Genomic DNA, 12,357 nt, shown 5'->3' on the forward strand with positions numbered 1-12,357 from the left:
TCAAGGAAGTTGGTGAAATTGGCTCCATTTATAACATAAGTTCATTTGAGCTGGGAAATGTTACTCATAAGGAAAGAGATCTTTTTTTTAATTGATTCTGTTATGACCAACCAAATGAGGGGTGGAATTAAGAATGGGAACCAGTTCATCCCTCCTTACCCAGGTGCATGACATTTTATGGGCATCCCATACAGAATCATCATGAATTGGGAAACCATGCCCAGAGACCAGTTGTAACAAGAATTTTTCAGTTTGCTAACTGAAAGCAGGTCTAACCCACACCACTGTGATCTCCACCATAGGTAGTTCAAGGAGGCAGGTCATGAATCCACCTCAGTTGGAATAGGGATCAAACCTCATGCCCCTTGCATATATTTGATTCCCTTTAGTTGTACAGCCAACTGAGCAAGCACTCCCAACAAATGCAAGTTGTTGCACCAATATACACTTTAGCATGCATGGTGTAGCCTGGAGCTTTGGGTGGTGTTGATTGAGGCTCTAGGTTCTGACCATCGCATGGCTGACTTTGGTATACGGTAGAGGGATTTACAAGTTGAAACTCAACCTGAATGATTATATTTCAAATATTCCTTCTTTTAAGATCGGTCCTGGAATAGGTCTTGAATCCAGAGATTCTGCCTCAGAGGCAGGAGCTGCGGTCTAATGCTTTACAAGATCCCCAAAAATTGTAAACTTAGATGCTCATAATTTTGCAATCATTTATGATTTTACATCTTAGGTTCATTTTAATAGTTGTGTTTATCTATGTAATGAATTTTGACTACTTATTTGTATAATCAAAGCAATTGAGGACCTGCAACCATGATAATTTTCAATGCACCACAAAAGAAGTTCCCATTACTTTATGTATATTGCTCTACAAAGAGAACAAGGGGTCCTGGTTCAATTACTGTTCAATCATTGTTGTTAACTCATATCCTGGGAGATGGGACGGCAAATCCCAAGAGGAAAATGGGGATTTGGTGTTAGGGTGGAAACAGCTGACATGACAATAGATATAACGCTATTGGCCCAAGCAATCTCACATTAAAGAGGGAGCAATCAGCCAAGTGTTTGATTCTGTAAAATTGTAAAGCCCTGTAAAAGGCTCAGAGGTTCACAATATACAATTAACATCAGTTGTTGCTTCAATCATAAGCCAAATTCATGTTCACATGACCGCAGTGTCACAGCATCATCAGATATGCTGTTGAGTGCCTTCATAACTGGAGGGGAAATGAAACATTGTGAGATGTTAAACTGTGTTAATGATTGCAGTTAATGCTGGAAGTGAATGAAGAAGCTACAAGAAGAGGAACTGTGGTATAATAAGCCAGAAAACAAGTTTCAAGGTTTTCCAGAACAGATCATAATTATAAGATTGTAAGAAATAGGAGCTGAAGACCATTTCGCCCATTGAAACTGCTTCACCATTCAAGAAGATCATGACTGATCTGATTATGACCTTAACCCCACTTGCCTGCCTGTTCTTCCACAACCTTTAATTATACTCAATGTACCTTTCAATGAAAAATCTGCCTAAATCAGAAAAACTCACTGATTTAGCTTCCACCACTCTCTGGTGAACCTTCTGTGAACTGTTGCCAATATAAGTATATTCCTTCTTAAGTTATGAGACAAAAATATACACAGAGTTTTAGATGCAGAATTCCTGTGACAATGAAAAGAAGAGTTACCTACTTTTATACACCAACTGCCTTTTAATAAAGGCTAACATTCCATTTGCTTTCTTAATTGTTTGCTACATCTGCTGGCTGCAATATAGTCTGATCCTGCTTCCAAGTGTGGGCTGGTTTGAGTACATTCTGTACTCGATAAGCACACCAATAGGCTGGGTTGCAAAACGCAAAAACAAAATTTCTACTTTAGATGTGATTCTACATGTGGGCAATGCTTACTGAATAACCCTGACTGTGCTAATAGACAACAACCAATTTAAGGCAATCAATTGAGCTCAGAACTGTTTTTTTATGCAGGAAGTGATATTCATTTATATGTAAGTATCTGTTCTCTCCAAACAAAAAGAGCATTTTAAGACTTTTTTTAATTAACCAGGGTATGGGGAACCAACATTTCTGGTATCTTGATAATATTATGACCATTTGGAGTTGACTTGCCAACAAACAGGAATCACTTTTCTGATGTGGAATAAATTGTAGTGATTGTTTGAAAATTGGAATATTTGTTTTATTCTGGTGAGAGAAAGCTATTTCTTTTCTCAGCAGTAAAATATGTCAGTTAATTTCCCTCTGAAATAAAATGATATCCCCAGTAGAAGAGGAGCAGCCTATTGATGAGTAATGGCTGTATCATTATTCATTTAGCAAGTTTTGTTGTCTAATACATAGAGCCAGGGTGCACATCCTGTTTCATGTGGGAACTCCAGGACTCTTCTCATGACCTAGGTAATGGTATGTACAGGAACTGTCATCAGCAGTAATTGCTCAGTCTCTGCGTTTTGGAGTTTGAACAGCAGCTAACGTCTCTGCCATACATAGCAAGGTTGAGAGATTTACAGATTGTATGCTTATAAATATAATCACCTCAAAACTCAGGGTATACAGGAATTGAGGGCGGAAAAAAGCACCAATCATGTAATTGTTCCCTGACTGCAGCTCATCAGTTTATCCAAGGCCTTGAATCTTGGCAGTCAGAACCAAGTCAATGGCACTGTACAGGGGCTCATGAATAAGATTGGAAAAGCAATAGTGATAGGAGATTTGGTGGGAGAAGTTTTGTACAGGCACAGACACAATCCAGGATGATATGTCGTCTTTCTGCTGCTAGAATCATGGATGTCACTGAGAACCTGCAAAGCACTTTTAAGGGGAAGGGAGAACAACAGTAATTATTGTCCATATTAGTACTAATGATATAGATACAAAGAAAGGTAAGGTCCACAGCCATAATTTAGGGAGCTAGGAAAGAAATTAACCAGCAGGATATCAATAGTAATTACCTCTGGATTACTTGCAACACCATGTGCATGTGAATAGAAATAGGAGGAAAGGGCAGTACGGTGGCACTATGGTTATCACTGCCGTCTCACAGCGCCAGGAACCAAAGTTCGATTCTAACCTCGGGGGACTGTCTGTATGAAGTCTGCACATTCTCCCTGTGTCTGCAAGGGTTTCCTCCCACAGACCAAAAATGTGCAGGTTACGTGAATTGTCTGCGCTAAATTGCCTTGTAGTGTCCAAATATGTGCAGACTAAGTGAGTTATGGTAAATGTGGGGTTATGGGAATAGAATGGGATGCTATTCGGAGGGTCAGTGCAGACTGGATGGGTTGAATATCTGCACTCTAGGGATTTTATGAGAGAGTAGATAAATGTTTTGTTTTAGCTGTTTCCTGGACATTGAGACCAATTCTGTGGAGATAGAATCTGTTTAGGAATCTGATTGTAACAGAGGTAGGACAAATTTCCTTGTCATACAATTTTCTGGCTTGGTTTAATCTAATATAGCAGGGGTCTGGGGGCCAGGAGATAATACGAGGGAGGAACAACTTGGGACACAGAGAAGTGGGAGAGACAAATAGCACTGGACTATAAAATAGTAAGGTATTACATAAGGTTAAAGTAAATGAAAAAAACAATACAAAATAAAATTGGGTTACTGCCATTTGTGTCAGTGTGGATGATCATGTTGACCTGCTGGCATCAATGCCGACCAGTTATCCCAACCAAATCTAGTCCCACCTGCCAGCACCTGGCCCATATCCCTCCACACCCTGCCTAATAATATACCCATCCAAATGCCTCTTAAATGTTGCAATTGTACCAGCCTCCACCACTTCCTCTGGCAGCTCATTCCATACACGTACCACCCTCTGTGTGAAAAAGTTGCCCCTTAGGTCTCTTTTCTATCTTTCCCCTCTCACCCTAAACCTATGTCCTCTAGTTCTGGACTCCCCGACCCCAGGGAAAAGACTTTGCCTATTTACCCTATCCATGCCCCTCAATTTTGTAAACCTCTATAAGATTACCCCTCAGCCTCCGACGGTCCAGGGAAACCAGCCCCAGTCTGTTCTGCCTCTCCGTATAGCTCAAATCCTCCAAACCTGCCAACATTCTTGTAAATTTTGTCGCAACAACAGACCTGGCTCAAAGAAGGACAGGACTCGATACTAAATATTACTGGACACAGGGAAAAGAAGATTTTTGTAGTGGAATCAAAAACATATCTGTTTGGCTAGAACTAAGCAACAGTGTGCCATTCTATTGATCAGCATATTCTATAGAAAAGCCACTCATAGGAAGAATGTAAAGGAACACATTTGTAAGGAAGTTAAGGATGAAATGCATTCCAGAGTTGAAATAATTATCTGAAGTAAACCAGCTTCAATGGATTAAGAACAGATCTGGACCAGGTAAATTAGAATCAAAAGGTTCTAGGCATATTGGTCACAGAACAGTGAGCTGCTGTATCTTGGCACAGTCAAGGTATATTCTCATGAAAGTTATGGATAAGAGAAACAAATCCAGAACTCTTTGAATGATGAATGATACTGAAATTAAGAGGAAGAAGTAAAAGTGAGCCTGTGGCATATTGGCGTGGAATTGAATGAGAAGGGGGAGTAGGAGGTAAGAGCAAGTTGGTACTAGATACTACTTTGTAAGTAGCTGCTGTTTCAGCTGTCCTTACTTTCTTTATGTTCCACTATTCAATGATAATCAGAGTAGTCTTGTCCAAGGGAAATGATGGTTTGTGATTTGTATCCTTTTGTCCCCTCCGAAATGTTCCGATACTGACAGATAAACAAGCAGTATCAACTGTTGTAAATTGAAGGGGAATGTGGATTACACAGGAACTAGTCCAAGGCTAAACTGCGTGCCATGTTAATAAATCAATTATATGAATTGCATGTTTCATTATGATTGAGTGTTTTCTGAGATATGGGTAAGTTTATGTTGGATGACAGAGCTGCGCAATTGCATGGGGTCTTGGCATAGGCATACAGCAATTGTATTAAATAATTTTGAACACATTTGCATGAAGCATTGTCAGATTTTCTCAATGTGCACCACATCTGGTGTATTCATGCAAGTGATGGATCATCAAATCTATCATTTCCAAATCAAGCCAATATCCTTTGGTACACCTTTGGTATAGTTCATCATTTCTGGATATAATTCAGTGGCACTGAGTTTGAGTTCTAATAATCACATTGAAGGTGGGAGGTTATAATCCAGAGGTCTTGGTTAACGTGCTGGGGTCATCTCACAACTTCAGCTGGAGCTATTCCTGTTGTTGCATGTGGGGTGGCCCGACAATTGAACAGGAACCGGGAAAATTTAGTCTCAGTTGACGTCGTAGGTTCCTACTTTAAGCTTGCCTTCAATGTTTGGACTCCTCTTTCTGCTAGACCATTGGATGACGGATAGTGTGCAGGTTTCCTTATGTGCCAAATGCCATTGGACTTTACAAAATATTCAAATACTCTGTTGGTAAATGAGTTCCATTAGCAGATACTCCAACAGTGGTGCCTCCGCTGGGAGAGTCCATTTTGATTTTAAACTTCCTGGACACTCTTCCAGTCACCGTGCACAACATCTAACGGTGAATCCAAAAAGACCCAGTCCTAGCAAAACTGAACCAGCTGGTGGCAATGAAGGAAACATACGGGCCATTGCAACCAGGATTGAAACCTTTTTGAACTCGATGAGACCAGATCACTGTAGAGAAAGGCATATTACTGTGGGAAGCAAGGGTGATTGGCCCGAGTAAAGATTGGGAATAACCAGAAACATTGAGTCCATGAAAGGATTGGCATAGTCAACATACAACCAAGTCCCAGGTTTTTCCAGCCATTCACTCGAATGTGGGGATACTGCTGGTGGCAACTTTTGTCCTTTTTGGCACTCCGAGCACTGCCCCACTAATACAACTATGCCAGCATCCAACCCTGGCCACCAGACATAGCTTCTTGCTGGCACCTTCATCCTGGAAACCCTGGATGACTCTGGTGGAGTTCGGCCAATATCTGGCGGCGACCTTTACTCAGGATAATCACCCTTGCTTCCCACGATAATATGACATCCACTACAGTGATCTGGTCTTGCCAGGTTCAAAAAGATTGCAATTGGCCCTGTGTTTCCCCATTGCCACCAGCCGGTTCAGTTTACTAGGACCGGGTCTTTTTGGGTCCACCGTTAGATGCTGTGCATGGTGACTGGAAGGGTGTCCAGGAAGTTTAAAATTAAAATGGAGTCTTAGAGGGAGGCACTACTGTTGGAGTATCTGCTAATGGGAGGCAGCTCAAGGCATCCTCATTAACCACTTGACTTCCTGGGCGGTGTTCTAACTTGTCCTTGTATGCGTTGAGAGTAAGGTCCCAATGATTAATTCTACTGAAAGCTATGGGTGGCACTGCTTTGTCTCCTTTCAATAGCCATAGCAGAGGTTTATGATCTGTTACGATGACAGAATACCGTCCATAAAGGTACTCGTGGAACTTCCTCACACCAAAGACGACTGCCAAACCTTCTTTCTCTAAGAGGGCATACCTGCGTTTGGCATCAGCCAAAGACTGAGAAGCATACGCTATTGGGCATTCCTCTCCTTAGGGTCACCAGTGAGCTAACACTACTCCAATACCAAATGGAGAAGCATTGCATGTCAGCACTATTTCTCAGTTTAGATTATTGTTGGCCAACACCTTAGATGATGATAGCTGCTTTTTCACTTCCCAAAAGGCTGCTTCTTGGCTATATGACCATTTCCAAAGCTGACCCTTTCTCAACAGCAGGTGTAATGATGGAGGCCAGGATTACATATGACTTTTCTGTAATAATTCATTAACCCAAGGAACCCAACCTCTAATACAGATGTGGGAGCCATGGCTCCTTTGATTGCCCTCAGACTGTCTTCCAATAGATGTAACCCAGTTTTGTTGACTCTGTAACTCAGGAGGTCAGTTGGGCACCTGGAACACATATTTTTCTCTTCTAAGGCATTCACCTTCCTGGGAGAAATGGTTAAGCACTATGTCCAAGTTCTCCAAATTCTCTTTATTGGTCTTCCCTGTTATTAGTTCATCATCCAAATAAATGGAAACCTGAGGCAGCCCTTGTAAAATGTTCTCCATGGTCCACTGCATAAGAGCACAGGCTGATGGTACCCCAAATGGCAGTCTTGGATATTGATATAAATCCTTATGGATATTAATTTTGGCATATTTCTGGGACTCCTCATCCAGTTGCAGTTGCAGGTAGGTGTGGCTCATGTCTATCTTCATAAAGGATAGTCTCCCTGCCAACTTTGCTTACAAGTCCTCTCTGTGAGGACTTGTCCATGTGTGAGAAGCAGTTTACCATTTGCTTGAAATCCCCACAAAGGTGAACTGAGCATTCAGGCTTTACAATCGATATGACTGGTGCTGCCCACTCAGCCACCTGCACTGTTTTGATGATTCCTTCGCTCTCCATCCTCCTGATTTCCACCTGTATTTTTGCCTGCAAGGCAAATAGCACCAGGCGGGCCTTGCAAAATCTTGGAATTGCTTCCTGGTCAACATGTAAAATGGCCTCGGACCCTTTGATCATCCCAAGTCATTCCTGAAAAACTCCACAATATTTTGCTAGCACTTCACTGAGGCAGCCATTTTCCAGTTGTAAAATGTTGAGGCAACAAGGTGAATATTTTTCAACCAATTCTCCCTCAATAGGCTTGGGCACAAGCCTTTTACTGCCATCAGTGGTAACTGTACCAACTGCTTCTTATAGGAGACCAGAACTGAAGTCATACCCTTAATTTGCAAAAGTTACCCAGTGTATGTTCTCAATCTGGCTGAGGTTTTGGGCGAGCTTAAAGGTTGAAGTCCCAAGCAAACCTTCTTAAAGACTGATTCTGCAACCACAGATACAGCTGCCCAGTTTCAAACTTCATGGGAACTGGGTGACCAGCTAACCAAATATGAATTTTAATTGACTACAATTTGGATGTCACTAAGCAACTTAATTGTTCTGACTTACATGTCGGGAGACTTTCCAAGGTGTGCACTCTCCTGGGTAGCAGCCTTAGAGTTTTCTTATTCAAGTCAAGCCTTGTCAGGCTCCTGTGTTGTCTCAAGTCTTCATACTGGCAGCAATTATAATGGCTTGCTGGTCCAGATCCTGAAGAACTGTTTAGCCACTTGGCCAAGGCTTGGCTTTGTGGTGGGGTTCTGCTGTGAGCTGGCATAGGATTCTTCAGCTCAGAACATTCTCTACATGAGGCTGTGCGATTACCTAGACTCAAGTGGTGTTCCCCAAGCTCAATCAGACAGGAGAGGGTGTCCACTTCCATTGTGATGCCCTATAGTTCCCATGCTCCACTTGCCACATTTTCTAATGAAAAGGCCAGCTGCAGTGCCTGTTTGAAGACCAATTGGGTTTCAGCTAGTAGGCACTTCTGCATGGATACGTCATTAATCCCACATACTAAACAGTCTCTCAGCATTTCATTCAGGATTAACCCAAAGTCACATGCCCTTGCCAGAATCGTAACCTCGTCAAAAAACCTGATATGGATTCCCTGAGTTCTCTAACACCCAAATAAAACCAATAGCATCTCAGGATTGGAGGAGGTTTGGAGTTGTAACATTCCTTAACCAACTCGTGAACTCTTGGAAGGTTTTAGTGTCTGGTGCCTCTGGGAACGTTAAGCCTCTTTTAACCGAAAATGCTGCAGGTCCACAAGTAGTCAGAAGGATTACTCGTTGCTTTTCAGCTGCTCCAATGTAATTTGCCTGAAAAAAATATTGCAGTCTTTCCACATACTGGGCGCACTCTTTGACAGCAGGGTCAAATAAGTCAAGCTTCCCAAATACAGGAATGATGCCAGAAATGCTTACCCCAACTCAAAGATGACAGTTGCAAGCAAATGTTCTTCAGACACATTCTGTTTTCTTCCGTCATCACTTAAATAACTGCATGGATGCTGTTATCCCATCATAAAATCACCCTTTATTTATTAGTGCACAGTACACTGGTTGCAATCAGTCCTCAACTGAGGAGATTCTAATCTCCTGGTTATATATATTATATATATTATTTTTCTTCCTTTGTTGTGTGCATGTAGGTCTAGGACACCATGAAAAACATCAAGTGCAGAAAGCCTTATTCGTATTCCTCCATCAGGAATTTAAAACACCGAGTGGCCAATGACAAGTAGTGCCCTTCTCATCAAGGACAATGCCTAAAAGAATAAAAAAGTGAAGGGAAAGACAGGGATTAAATCAAAATACAGTTGGACGAGGAAATAAAATACTCCACTCCCTGCAGTGCCCACCTCTCCCTGAACAGCTCGAGGGTGAACACCGCATGCTCCTTCTCCCGGGATACCCGAGCTCTGACAGAATCGCGGAGTAGGGTCAGGCAATCAGCCCTAATGACCCCCTCCACGGCTTGCTGCCTGGACCTGTTTATGGCAAGTTTGGCCAGGCCTTCTCCTGGTTTTTTTTTTAATCTTTGTTTTTCTTTTTTTTCTTAACCCACAATACCACCTAAGTGTGGTAGTGCTTATTTTTCCCCTCTCCTGGTTCTTTTTATTTCTTTTTATGTCTGACACACCTGTTTATCATCTTTTCCCACACCACCACATGGCAGCAGTAGTGTTTATTTTTCCCCAGCACCCATGTCACGTGTGTGCAGGTGTTGGACACAGTGAAAAACAACATGTGTGTAAATCTTTATTTATATTCCATCACCAGGAAGAAAGGAAACCACCCGAGTGGCCAGTGACAAGCAGTGCCCTTCACATCAAAGGGCAATGCTGCGTGAACAAACAGTGAAGGGGAGGGCAGGGATTAAGTCAAAATAGAGTTGGACGGGGAAATAATGCACTCCACTCCCTGTGGCACCCACCTTTCCTTGAAAATTTCAAGGGTGTTAGTGGGTACCGCATGCTCCTTCTCCAGGGACACGCAGGCTCTGACATAACCGTGGAAGAGGGGCAGGCAATCGGCTCTAACGACCTCCTCCATGGCCTGCTGCATGGACCTGTTTATGGCCAGTTTGGCCAGGCCCTCTCCTGGTTATTTTTTGATTTTTTTTTGTTTTTTTTCTTATCCCCACACTACCGCCTAACTGCGGTAGTGCTTATTTTTCCTCTCTCCTGGGTATTTTGGTTATCTGAGACTTTCCTAACAATGCACTCATAGTTAATGAGGTCCACTTGGTTCCAATCACTACACTGCCTTTACTGGCCCAATTTTTTTATTGTTAATCACTAAAGTTATTCAACCCTCTCATGCATTTCCCTAACTTTCACGTAGACCTCATAAAAGTTATATTTAACTGTTAATCCAAAAGTAGTTGCAGCCTTGTATCAATAATGGCAACTATGTCACACACTGAGAGTTGAATTTGCACTTGCAATTCATATATTTTGTTCCATTTACTTTGTACATCTGTGTGAAAATTATTTAATTGGACCTCATAATCTAAAGTGACTTTCTACTCAAATGCTACACACACATACTTACTTCTCTCTCGCATTTACGAGTTTAAAGCTGTTATACTACCATATTTTCCATCTTCACTACTCCCTTGTCACATTTGGTCCAAATTACCTTTTTCCAAAAGGACAGATCTTTCCTGAGCCACTATTTGTTCCAGTCTGTCATGAAATCACTCTTTCAGCCATTTGTAAGTCTTACTATCCCACTTATTCCTGTGCAATTTGTGCATGACTTGTATACTAGTGTGGTGAATTTCTACAAAATTCCTGATTTTTAACTTGACTCCTGTTTCCCACACTCCCAAAACAGTACTTCATGTACACTGTTTGCTATGTTGTCAGAAGAAACATGGACCACAATGACTGAACTTTGTCCCTCCCTCTCCGATACTCTTTGGAATTGATATTCCTCACTCTGGCTCCGAATAGGTACATACTATGCAGGGCAACATTACTTACAACGGATGCTATCCATTGGCTTAATGTCTGAATCCACTAGAACCTCTTCATAGTCCGTGCCTTCCTTCTCCTCTCCAGGTTGGACAGTCTAGTTATCATCCTCCTCACATAGGCCAATGTATTGTGTCTGTACAAAGGGCTTGGTTTCCGAGAATCTTCTTTCTCTAGTTCACCTGGATTCTCTTTACTCTGCTAACTATCAATCAGGCTCACCTCACTCCAAGATGTGATAAAGACTGGCGAAAACTTTCCAGATCCTGCTCCTTCTCTTTTAAATGCCAGTATTCCAAACTCTCACTCTCATTCAATAATTAAAAGCACAAACTCTTACGTACTGTATACTAGATATTTTAACTACTATTCTACTTGCAAAAAAATTCAAGTGTATTTTTAGCAGACTAATGTAATTGGACTAAACATTAAAGCATTCAATAAAAATTAAGATGATGATTATCTCAAGCTTGCACAAGCCACAACAAATATTGAAGGTGAAAGGCAGCACCTCTTTCTCCCTTTGCCTTATATTCCCTGTCTCACAAAATTCACATCTTTTGCAATCTGCACACAATATATTCTAATTATAACACTGTGGAACTTCTCTGTGTGATAGCAGATAACTATTTATTTTTGTTTCCCTGAGGCCTTGATGAACAATGAGACCAACAATCTTTTTCCTTAACCAAACAAACGTAAGGTTAGAAAAAGAAATATAGGAATGAGTGAGATGGAAATACAGCAAATTAATCAACTTAGTATTAGAAAGAGAAATAAAGAAATGAAAATAAATCATGGATTAAAAGAGAGAAACGAAATTCCAAGATTCAATTCTTTCCTTTTTCCAGCCTCAGTTGTTGAGTGATAAAGTAGCAATGCAAGCATATAGAGAACAAAGAGAACAAAGAAAATTTACAGCTTAGGAACAGGCCCTTCGGCCTTCCAAGCCTGAGCCGATCCAAATGTACTGTCTAAACCTGTTGGTCAATTCCTAAGCATCTGTATCCCTCTGCTCCCCACCTACTCATGCATCCGTCCAGACGCATCTTAAATGAATCTACTGTGCCTACCTCTGCCACCTCTGCTGGCAACGTGTTCCAAACACCCACCACCCTCTGTGTGAAGTACTTGCCGCGTATATCCCCCTTAAACTTTCCACCTCTCACCTTGAAAGCGTGACCTCTTGTTATGGAATCCTTCACCCTGGGAACAAGCTGGTCTCTATCCACCCTGTCTATACCCTTCATGATTTTGTAAACCTCAATCAGATCTCCCCATAATCTCCTTTGTTCTAATGAAAATAAACCTAAACCTACTCAACCTCTCTTCATAGCTAGCACCTTCCCTACCAGGCAACATCCTCGTAAATCTTCTCTGCACCCTCTCCAAAGCGTTCACATCCTTTTGGTAATGTGGCGACCAGAACTATACACAGTATTC

Source organism: Chiloscyllium plagiosum, unplaced genomic scaffold (genome assembly GCF_037043375.1).
Source record: "Chiloscyllium plagiosum isolate Xiang-an unplaced genomic scaffold, Cpla_swu_hap1 HiC_scaffold_11, whole genome shotgun sequence".
Lineage (NCBI taxonomy): Eukaryota > Metazoa > Chordata > Chondrichthyes > Orectolobiformes > Hemiscylliidae > Chiloscyllium > Chiloscyllium plagiosum.